This window comes from Triticum dicoccoides, chromosome 7B, assembly GCF_002162155.2.
Source record: "Triticum dicoccoides isolate Atlit2015 ecotype Zavitan chromosome 7B, WEW_v2.0, whole genome shotgun sequence".
Taxonomy (NCBI): Eukaryota; Viridiplantae; Streptophyta; class Magnoliopsida; order Poales; family Poaceae; genus Triticum; species Triticum dicoccoides.
This window is the reverse complement of record NC_041393.1, coordinates 463,583,187-463,592,950: the sequence shown is the minus strand read 5'-3', so window position 1 is coordinate 463,592,950 and position 9,764 is coordinate 463,583,187.

Genomic DNA, 9,764 nt, shown 5'->3' with positions numbered 1-9,764 from the left:
TTTGGGAGGCAGCCCACATTTATTGTTTGGTTTGAATAGTGTAAGACATTTTAACTACTGTAGCAAAGTTGTTTTCTTTTTTTCTTTCAATAAAGTGTCAAGTTATGCATTTAGTTTGAATGTTTAGACTTAGTGGTAGTTGATGTTATGTTTTCTGTTGTTTGTTGTACTTCCAGATAAGGGTATAATTCATTGGAACGTGCTTTTGATTAATTTTTACTGAACAGGTCCACGTATGTCTAATATTTATCCTAATTTTGGGGGAATTTTTTGAGTTTTGTAAGTGCTATAAAAAATTACCTTCTTACCTGTTGGTCTGTTTTGACAAATTCTTGTGCGGTTGTTGTATTTGCTATAGGCTTACATAGTTTTCACTTCTCCTTGATCAAAAGAGCCTATGATTGTGTCTTTTACTATAACTGATGTTATTCCATGTTTTCATTGTTTATATAAAGCAAGTACAACTATTTTGTAATTATTTATGGACTAATCCGGACTCTCGGTTCCTTCTGAACTATACTTATATATGAGATTAACTTCCTAAGGGATGCCATCACAATTACACAAGCACCAGGAGGGTTTGAGGTTCAAGTTTGGGGATTCCCAAGGCAACCCCACTTTAATTCTAAGAAGACCCAAAAGGCAAAGCTTGGGGGTTCCCAAGGCATCCATGTTCTTGATCAACAACCAATGTATGATCCCCGTTGAACCACTATTTTTTAGTATTGCTTTGTCTGTATTTTCTTGGACCAATCTTTTTTTTGAATAAATGTAATCATCACATCTAATCATTTGCATCAATATGGGGGGGGGGAGAGAGAGAGAGAGAGAAAGAGAGAGATATTGGCTTTGTTATTTACTCTTTGTGTTTCACTTAAATTTGTTAGAGTAATATATGTGATGTGTTGTGGTTATAACTTCTATGTGCTTCACTAACATTTTGTTAGAAAGTTTTAGGATTTTGCTGGTACATGTTTTTATAATATATCTTGAGCTTATTGTCTTGGGTTTAGTATTGGACTTTTAAGTCTTGCAGAATTGGGATGGTAATTAACATGATAAGAACACCCAAGTAGAGTGTGCTTCAATAGTTATGGATTTTTGGCTTTGGTTTTAAGACTTTCTTATCACTGTGGATTTGTATCTAAGGTAGCTATTGCTATTTGGAGATAGGATGATGTGTTCAGTGTTTAAAAAAAACTTGTGTTGCTTTCACATAATAATAAAAATTGGGGACTCTAATGAGAAGTTGAAAATGCAAAGTCTTGTTTGCATGCAACCATCATAGACTAGCGACTTTGATGTGGGCGGGGTCGATCAATGATCTTAACCTACCACAATCCTCCCCCATGGGATACTTTACTTGTTGTACTATGCTCTAGTAAGGCCATGAGGCACGTATTGGGTTGATTAGGCCTTTATGATTAATGCAATCTTTTGAGTACTGTGCTTCCACCCAAACAACCTTATTTGCTAACCTCCTCGGTATCAAGGATTGCCCACTATCACACTGAGACATGGTGCATTGTTTGTTGGTACATCCAACCATGTGGGAGGATTTCCTCTTGTCCTCATACATATAAACCCAACATCTTCTCTAAACAACCACCATACCTACCTACATATGGCATTTACATAGCCATTCCGAGTAAATTGACATGCACTACCATCATTCGTGTTACATGACTAGATATATGTTGTCATTTTCGTATGCCTTGCATGAGGCCATTTGCTCATTATATACATGCCACACTAGATCATTGCCCATTCTGGTATATTGCTAGAGGCGTCATTTAGAGAGTTCTTTTCATGTACATAGCAAGAGCTACGATTGCATTTTTATGAAGTTAAGAAAAGTGTATTGATCATCATTGTAAGGTGTTGCTTATAACTTGAGAGAGAAAAGATGTCCCAAGGAGGCGCAAAAAATGAGAGAAAGAGAGAGAGAGAGAGAGAGAGAGAGAGAGAGAGAGAGAGAGAGAAGGAGCAACACCATTATCTTTTTAGAGTACACGTGTGAAATCCTTCAAAGTAGCACTACGTGTTCAAAATAGAAAATATAAAGTGCTTCGAAGTAGCACCAAGCATAGGAAGCAAAATAAGTGCTTCAAAATAGCACAGCTTGATGCATGTCATAGTTGAGAGTTCACGAGTTTCATTGTCATATATACTAGTGGGGACTTAACATTATAGAACTTGGTTTGTATATTTCAATAGTGAGACTCCTTAAATGAGTTTCAGGTCTTTGTGAGCAAACAAGTTGGATGCACCACATTAGTCCATAGAAGAGCTTTCATTCATATATAGCTCTATGTGCATCCTAGTTGCATGGCAATCCCTACTCCTTACACAATATCGATCATAAGTTCTCCATATTATATATATCCTAATGGTCAGCTACATTGTTGCAATACTTTCTTGTTTTTAACTTCTTAAAAACCCCAAAATTGTGTTCTCATTGCCATTGATTAGGCTACTGACTCATACTTGCACTCAAATTCTGAGTTTGTGAAGATTGTGAAATAAAACAAACATGCAACAAGTGGTTATATTCGGTGTGTTTGGTCAGAACTGTCAAATAAGCAAATACAGAGCAAAATACATGACCCGGTCTATAGGTGGAAAATGGGCGTGGGGCACCTCCTGATGTCACATTCGTGTGATAATGGTGCAGGAATGGGGCCTCTCATGCTGAGCAAGTCAAACGCAAAAATGCAATAAATGTTCTTTGTGGTCGATGGCAGTCGGAGTTTAAAATCCGGCACATACGCTTTGTTTTTCATGTGGCCTTGCATGCGTAGGTGGTTCGACGAAGTGCAGGTGATTTGAAAAACTTTGCAAATTAAATAGATTGTGTATTGTAAAAAAAGGTTTAAAAACATGATTGGGTGGTTAACATGAGAAACTATAATCCGGGAGGTATTGAGGTCGCAAACAAAAAACTAAACATGCACAATTTAGTTCCAGGCTTTCACCCACTGAATTTTTCCCAATCAAGTCACACTTCTCAAGTGTGTGTTTTTTGGACTCCTACCTTTTCTTCCACGCTAGAGAAAGAATCTTAACATGAAACGAAGAGGGTAATGATTAAGAGCAAGAAGAGTAATGGAGTAAGATGAAGAGGTGGAGTCAATTGGTTCATGCAATGCATGGGGAAGGGCACCGAGGGATTGTCTTTATGGACACATAGGCCCACTTATCATGTGTGTGTGGAGACATGTGTAGGTGACTCACTCCCACGCAAATTAAGAATACATACTTTTCTCTAGCAATACGCAAGAAGCATGTCGAATCATGAAGTCAGGACAACTATGAGGGCAGGGCGTTGACCTGTTGGCTGGGCAACCGGGGTAGTTGTCAGCCCGCCCGGGTTCGAGCCTCGGCTCTAACCTGCGGCGCTCGCGGAGTTTCTCCTATAAAAAAGCAAATGAGGGTTAGCCTTTGAGTTGGTCTCATTTCCTTTTAAGCCAGGACAACTATCTATAGCTGAAAATCCTCGTGTTACTCGTTCAAATCTGGTTCCTGGCAAAGAAAAAAAAAGATCCATCAAATAGGTATTGATTCAAGTATCTCAAGATGGATTGTGATACATAATCATTAATAATATGGATAGAGTATGATTTATTCATCCAATTTGTACAATAATCCCTTTACCGAAAAAGGCTTTCGCCCCGCTTTATAAATAAAGCAAACCGCCACAAGACATACAACCAAAGCAGGTCCACACACACACACTACCCAAGAACCACAAACAAAGTACAGAGGTTCTGCTGAGGGCACAGCTCAGCAAGCCCAGAAGAAAGAGAAAAAACACAACACAGCAAAGCCTGCCTGCCCAGCGCAGGTGATCTACTCTGGCTCCGGCGGCGGCGGGGGGGCGGCGGCGACAGGCGGACGGCCATCGAGCGAAGATCAGTGATGAAGGCTGAGATGGCGTCCCGATCCGGGGGGCGGCTAAGCGGCCGCCAAAGCTGCAAGAAACCCGAGAATTTGTAGAGAGCATCAGTAGCGCGACGGAGGGGAGACCGTTGGAACACAAGCTTATTGCGAATGGTCCACAGCGTCCAGGCAAGGACCCCAACCTCCAGCCACCTAATGTGGCGAGAGGTCGTAGGGGACACTTGGAGTTCAGCAAAAAGGTCCGGGAAATTGGTGTGGCACCAACTCCCACCGACAATCTCGCGAAAGCAGCTCCAAAGGAACCGGGCGGAAACGCAAGCGAAGAAAATGTGATTGGAGTCTTCAGGAACATCGCAGAGGGGGCAGATACCAGTGCCCGGGCCATTTCGCTTGCGGACCTCCACGCCGGACGGGACCCGTCCACGGATCCACTGCCACATGAAGATGCGAATCTTCAGTGGGACGCGGACGGACCACACCATCGACAGGGGGAGGGGGCGGATGAGGGAGCAATGGCCAAGTAAAGCGATTTGGTGGAGAACTGGCCAGACGGCTCCAGCCGCCAGCGCATAAGGTCCTGGTCGCCATCCACCAACGGCTCGTGAAGAGCAACGCAGTCAAGTAACTCACGCCATGCGGCGGATTCCGCCGGCCCAAAAGGACGGCGGAAAGCAAGGCGCCCTAAGTCACTAAGGGCCCTATCAACAGAAATCATAGGGTCGACAGAGATAGAGAAGAGGGTGGGGAAGCGGGCCGCGAAGGGCGAGTCTCCGGCCCAACGGTCGAACCAGAAAAGCGTCGAGAGGCCGGACCCCACCGAGATAGAGGTACCAATGCGGAGCACCGGTAGGAGTTGGACGAGAGACTGCCAAAACTGAGAGCCGCCCGATTTCTGGCAGAAGGCAAGGGGTTGACCACGCAGGTATTTATTCCGGATAATGTCCAGCCAGAGGCCACCCTGACCCTGCGCGATACGCCAAAGCCAACGGGAGAGAAGGGCGATGTTCATCCGTTTAGAGCACATGATGCCTAATCCACCCTGCTCCCTGGGCTTGCAGATGTCCGGCCAGCTGACCATGTGATACTTCTGCTTGCCCGGTTCGCCAGCCCAGTAGAATCGGGACTGAATCTTGGCGATCTCCTTATGGAGAGATTCATGGAGTCTGTAGAAGCTCATAAGAAACAAGAGGAGGCTGGATAGGGATGAGTTGATAAGGATAGTCTGGGCCGCCTTAGAGAGCCACCTCCCCTGCCAGGGCTCGCATCTGGTCTGGAGCTTGGTCACGGAGGGGCGCAAGTCAGCGATAGAAAGACGCGAGTCACTAATGGGCGTCCCCAGATAGGTAGTGGGGAAAGAGCCCAGGCGGCAATTAAGCCGGTTGGCAATGGCCACCGACTCAGAGGGGGAGTACCCCATCACCATAACGTCACTCTTATCGAAGTTGATCTTGAGGCCCGACATCTGTTGGAAGCAGAGAAGGAGGAACTTGAGGTTGGTGATGTCCAACTCCGAGCCTTCGACCATGATGATCGTGTCGTCAGCATATTGGAGGATGGAGATCCCCGAGCCCCTAGAGAGGTGGGGGATAATCCCCCGGATGTGGCCAGCGGCTTTTGCCTTATCCAGAATGGCAGCCAAAGCGTCAACGACCATATTGAAGAGGAACGGAGAGAAGGGGTCGCCTTGGCGAACCCCACATAGGGTAGGGAAGAAGGGGCCGATCTTGCCGTTGATATTGACCGCCGTGCGACCGCAAGAGACCATTTGCATGACTCTGGTGATCCACCGGTCGTCGAAGCCCTTCCAAAGAAGGACTTCCCTAAGGAAGGGCCAGCTAACCGTATCATAGGCCTTATGGAAATCAATCTTCAGAAAGACCGCCTTCAGGTGCTTGGCCCGGACCTCATGAAGGACCTCATGAAGCACCAGGACACCATCCAGGATGTGACGGCCCTTAATGAAGGCCGACTGGTTAGGGTGGGTAATCCGATCCGCAAGCAGGGTCACCCTATTGGCGAACCCCTTGGCCAAGATCCGAAAGATCACGTTAATGACCGTGATCGGGCGGAACTGGTGAATGTCAGTCGCCCCAGGGACCTTGGGGATGAGGGAGATGGTCCCGTAGTTGAGGCGACTAAGGTCAATAGAACCCACAAAGAACTCATCAAAGATGGCCATGACCTCTGGTTTAATCACGTTCCAGAAAGTCTGGAAGAAAATGACCGGGAGACCGTCCGGTCCCGGAGCAGAGGAGGAGTTCATCCCCTTGATGGCCTCCCAGACCTCCTGCTCAGAGAAGGGAGCCGTCAGGGATGTGTTCTCTGCGTCAGAGACAAGTTGGGCGCCGGCCCAACAATCCGGAGCGAGGGAGAGGCCGCTCCGAGTAGCTGGAGAGAAGAGGGACCGATAGAAACCGTCGACATGGGAGCGAATGTCGCGGGGATCCTGAAGGAGGGCTGCCCCATCCCACAGGCAGGGGATGGTGTTACGTCTATGGCGACCGTTGGCAATCGCCTGGAAGTAAGCTGTATTCGCATCACCCTTCAGGACCCAACGCTGCGCGCCCCGAAGGCGCCAAAAGGCTTCCTCATCGGTGTAAATCACAGAGAGCTGGTCTTCGAGATCATAGCGGGAAAGCCACTCCCCCGGGGAGAAGCCCACCGCGTCAGCCCGCAAGTCCAGCGCCTGGATCGCGGTGAGAAGTGCCTTCTTACGCTCTCTGGCATCACGGCCCAGGTTGGCCCCCCATCCCTTCATGAATTGCCGGCCACACTTCGCACAGAAGTGCCACTTGTCAATAGCAGAAGGGGGACGAGGGTGGGGGTGAGCCCGAGCCTCGATCCACCGAAGACCTACGGCGTCGGTAAACCCAGCCTGGGAAAGCCATAAGGTCTCAAAGCGAAACCGAGGTGGGGTCGGCGGACGCTCGTCCGCGGAGGAAAGGAGCAAGGGGACGTGATCCGAGCCAATCCGGGTGATGGCGCGGAGGGAAGCTAGAGGGCACCGGAGGTCCCAGTCCGGGGAAACTAGGACCCTGTCCAGGACGGACAGGGTCGGGGAGGCCTGACGGTTGGTCCAAGTAAATCGGGGCCCAACCCGATCGATCTCCCGGAGGGCGAGGTCGGCAATGAAGTCGTTAAACATGTCCATCCGGGCAAAGCAGACATTGCCATTGTTCTTGTCCTCTGCAACGCGCAGCAGGTTGAAGTCGCCCCCAACGACCACGGGGAGGGAAGCGGCTGAGATTTTTCGGTGGAGCTCCTCCAAGAAGGAGGCCGATCTACTATGATCCGTCGGCCCATAGACAATGATGATCTCCCACTTGAAGTTGAGCGACCTCTAGAACAGCTCCATGCTGACGAAGAATTCGCCCCGATCCATGCTACCCACCTCAAAGGTGGCATCCTTCACACCTAAAAGGATGCCACCCGAGTGGCCCGCGCTCCCACTAGAAGTGAGCCAGTGCCACGCAAATAGGTGAGAGCTCAGCCGATCAAGCTCAGGGAGAGCAAACTCGCGACGCATGGTCTCCTGCACCGCCACGATGTCGATGTGCTCGTCGCGCATATATTCCGCTAACTGGCGGCGGCGGCCATCATGACCGAAGCCGCGGATGTTCCAGAAGAGGGCCCGCATTAAGGGGCCATTGGGGGGCTGCTTGACCCCAGAACTCGGGAAGCGCTAAGCGCATGAAGGGCCGCCGTACGGGAGCGGGTGCGACCCCGAATCTCCTGCACGGCCACCAAGGGAGGGGGGGGCCGTCGATTGCGGCAAAGGTGGAGAGGAAGGTCCCCCAGCCGTAGAGGCGGGTGGGGGAACTAGGAGGGCCGCCCGGGCCTCCGCGAGCTTCCCATCGAGGACCTCACGGGCCCTGATGGCCCCGATCTGGGCCAGAGGGGGGCCAACTTCCCCGCGGAAAATGATCGCGGAGTCGGAGGCCACTTTGGCTAGGTGACCCAGGGGAACAGACTCAAGCACAGAGAAAGAACAAGACGAAGCAGAGGAGGGAATGGAGGGCGTACCTGGCTCCAGGTTACGGGCGGCAGCTCGGAGCTCCGCCCGCTTGGGGATGGGCAACGCCGGGCTGCCCTCGGGATGGGCCGCATCCAGCCGAGCACTCCGGCGGGAGGCCACCACCGGGGAGGAGGCCGACCGACCGCGACGGGAGTAGGCGGCGGACCGAGGAGGGGGAGGCTGGGCCGCCAGCGGGGCGATGATCCGGGCCGCCCCCACCCCAGGAGATGCCGGAGGAGAAGGCGGCAGACCCGGCCCAACACAGCCGAGGAAGAGCTGGTCCGTGGGAGCAGGATCGGCCGGGGGGAGGGACGGCGCACAGGAGGCCGGAGAGACTGTCTCCGTGGCAGGCCGCGGAGACGACGGGGCCGGAGGTGCATCAGGCTGCTGGGAGGAGATGGCGACGGGGGGAGGCGAAGCCGGAGCGGGGGGGACCACCACAGGAGGCGTCCCCCCCTCTGCAGCCGCTGCCGGAGAGTCGGAGACCAGGTCGTGGGGCAGGCCCACCGGGTCTAGCGCCGGTGGCGGAGACGAGGCGGGGGAGCGCGGGGAGGAAGCCGGGCAGACCACCAGACCCACATTGGAGATGTCGCTCCCCTCGGATGGCGACGCCTCAGAGATCGGCGGGACATCCACGGAGGGGGCGAGAAGCGGCCTGGCGGCCCTTGCCCCCCGTGGCAGAGGGAGGAGGCAAGGGGGAGGGGGAGCGGGAGTCCTCGGACGCCCCCTCCTCATCCGAGCGGTGAGAACGGGAGCGGTGGCGGCCGCGGTAGTCTCCGCCGGCCCCCGGGTTGTCACCGGGGGGGCCGACGTCGAGGAAGTGAGGACGCCCAACGTGGTTGGGAGGCTCGGGGGCGATCCTGAGGTCGAAGCCCTGGTCGTTGAAGAAGACCCGGACCGAAGTGCGCAGCTTGGAGGAGTCGAGGCACTTGACCTTGACCCGCACCTCCTCCTCCTTGCGCAGTGAGAGCTCGTCGACCACCACTACCTTGCCCAAGAGGCGAGACATCTGGCGGATGACAAGCTCGGACCGCGCAATATTGGGGAGGCCGAAGATGAGGATCCAAGCAGTGTCGAGGACAGCCACGGCCTGGGCGTCGAGCACTGGCTCGGATATCTCGACAACCAGCTGGTTGAGCGCGAGAGTGATCCGACCACTACGCGTCGCGTAGCCGTAGCTGGCGGAGTCGGGAAAGACGACGGAGAAGACGTGACCGGCGGTGGGGGTGACCACCCAGTCCCACTGGTGCCGGTAGAGGTGGTTGAGCTCAGCCTCGATCATCTCAGGGGAGGCGACCCCATCAACGACCGTGACAATCGCCTGAAGGGAGGGCGACGGAAGAGGGGCGTCCGGGACCTCGAGGTGGAAGAAGCCCAACCCCTCGATCCCATGCCCATACATCATGAACTCCGAGACCACCGGTCTATCCGGGCACAGCAGGGCGGGGTGGCCGGGATCCTTCCAGAGGTAGCAGCACTGGGGGTTGACGCACGCAACCTGGGAATGCCCCCTCACCCCACAGTTGAAGCAAGGGGGACGAGGGAGACCGGAGACGGGACCTGGAGCGGAGGAGGACCCCGGAACCGCGGGGGGTGGCACAGCCGGAGTGACGCGAACACCACGGCGCTTCTTCTTCTTGGCAGGTCCGGGACGGCCACGGGTGGTGCCACCACCCTGGGTAGGAGCCGGGGCCGCGACCCCCGCGGGAGCCGCGTGCGGAGGAACGTAGCGGCTAGTGGCCGGGGTCGGGAGGATTCCATCCCGCAGACGAGGGGAGCCGGGCCGAGCCGGACGGGCGGGGGATGGGGAGCGGCCCCGCCGGTGGGACGGCGACGAGGAGCGCCGGCG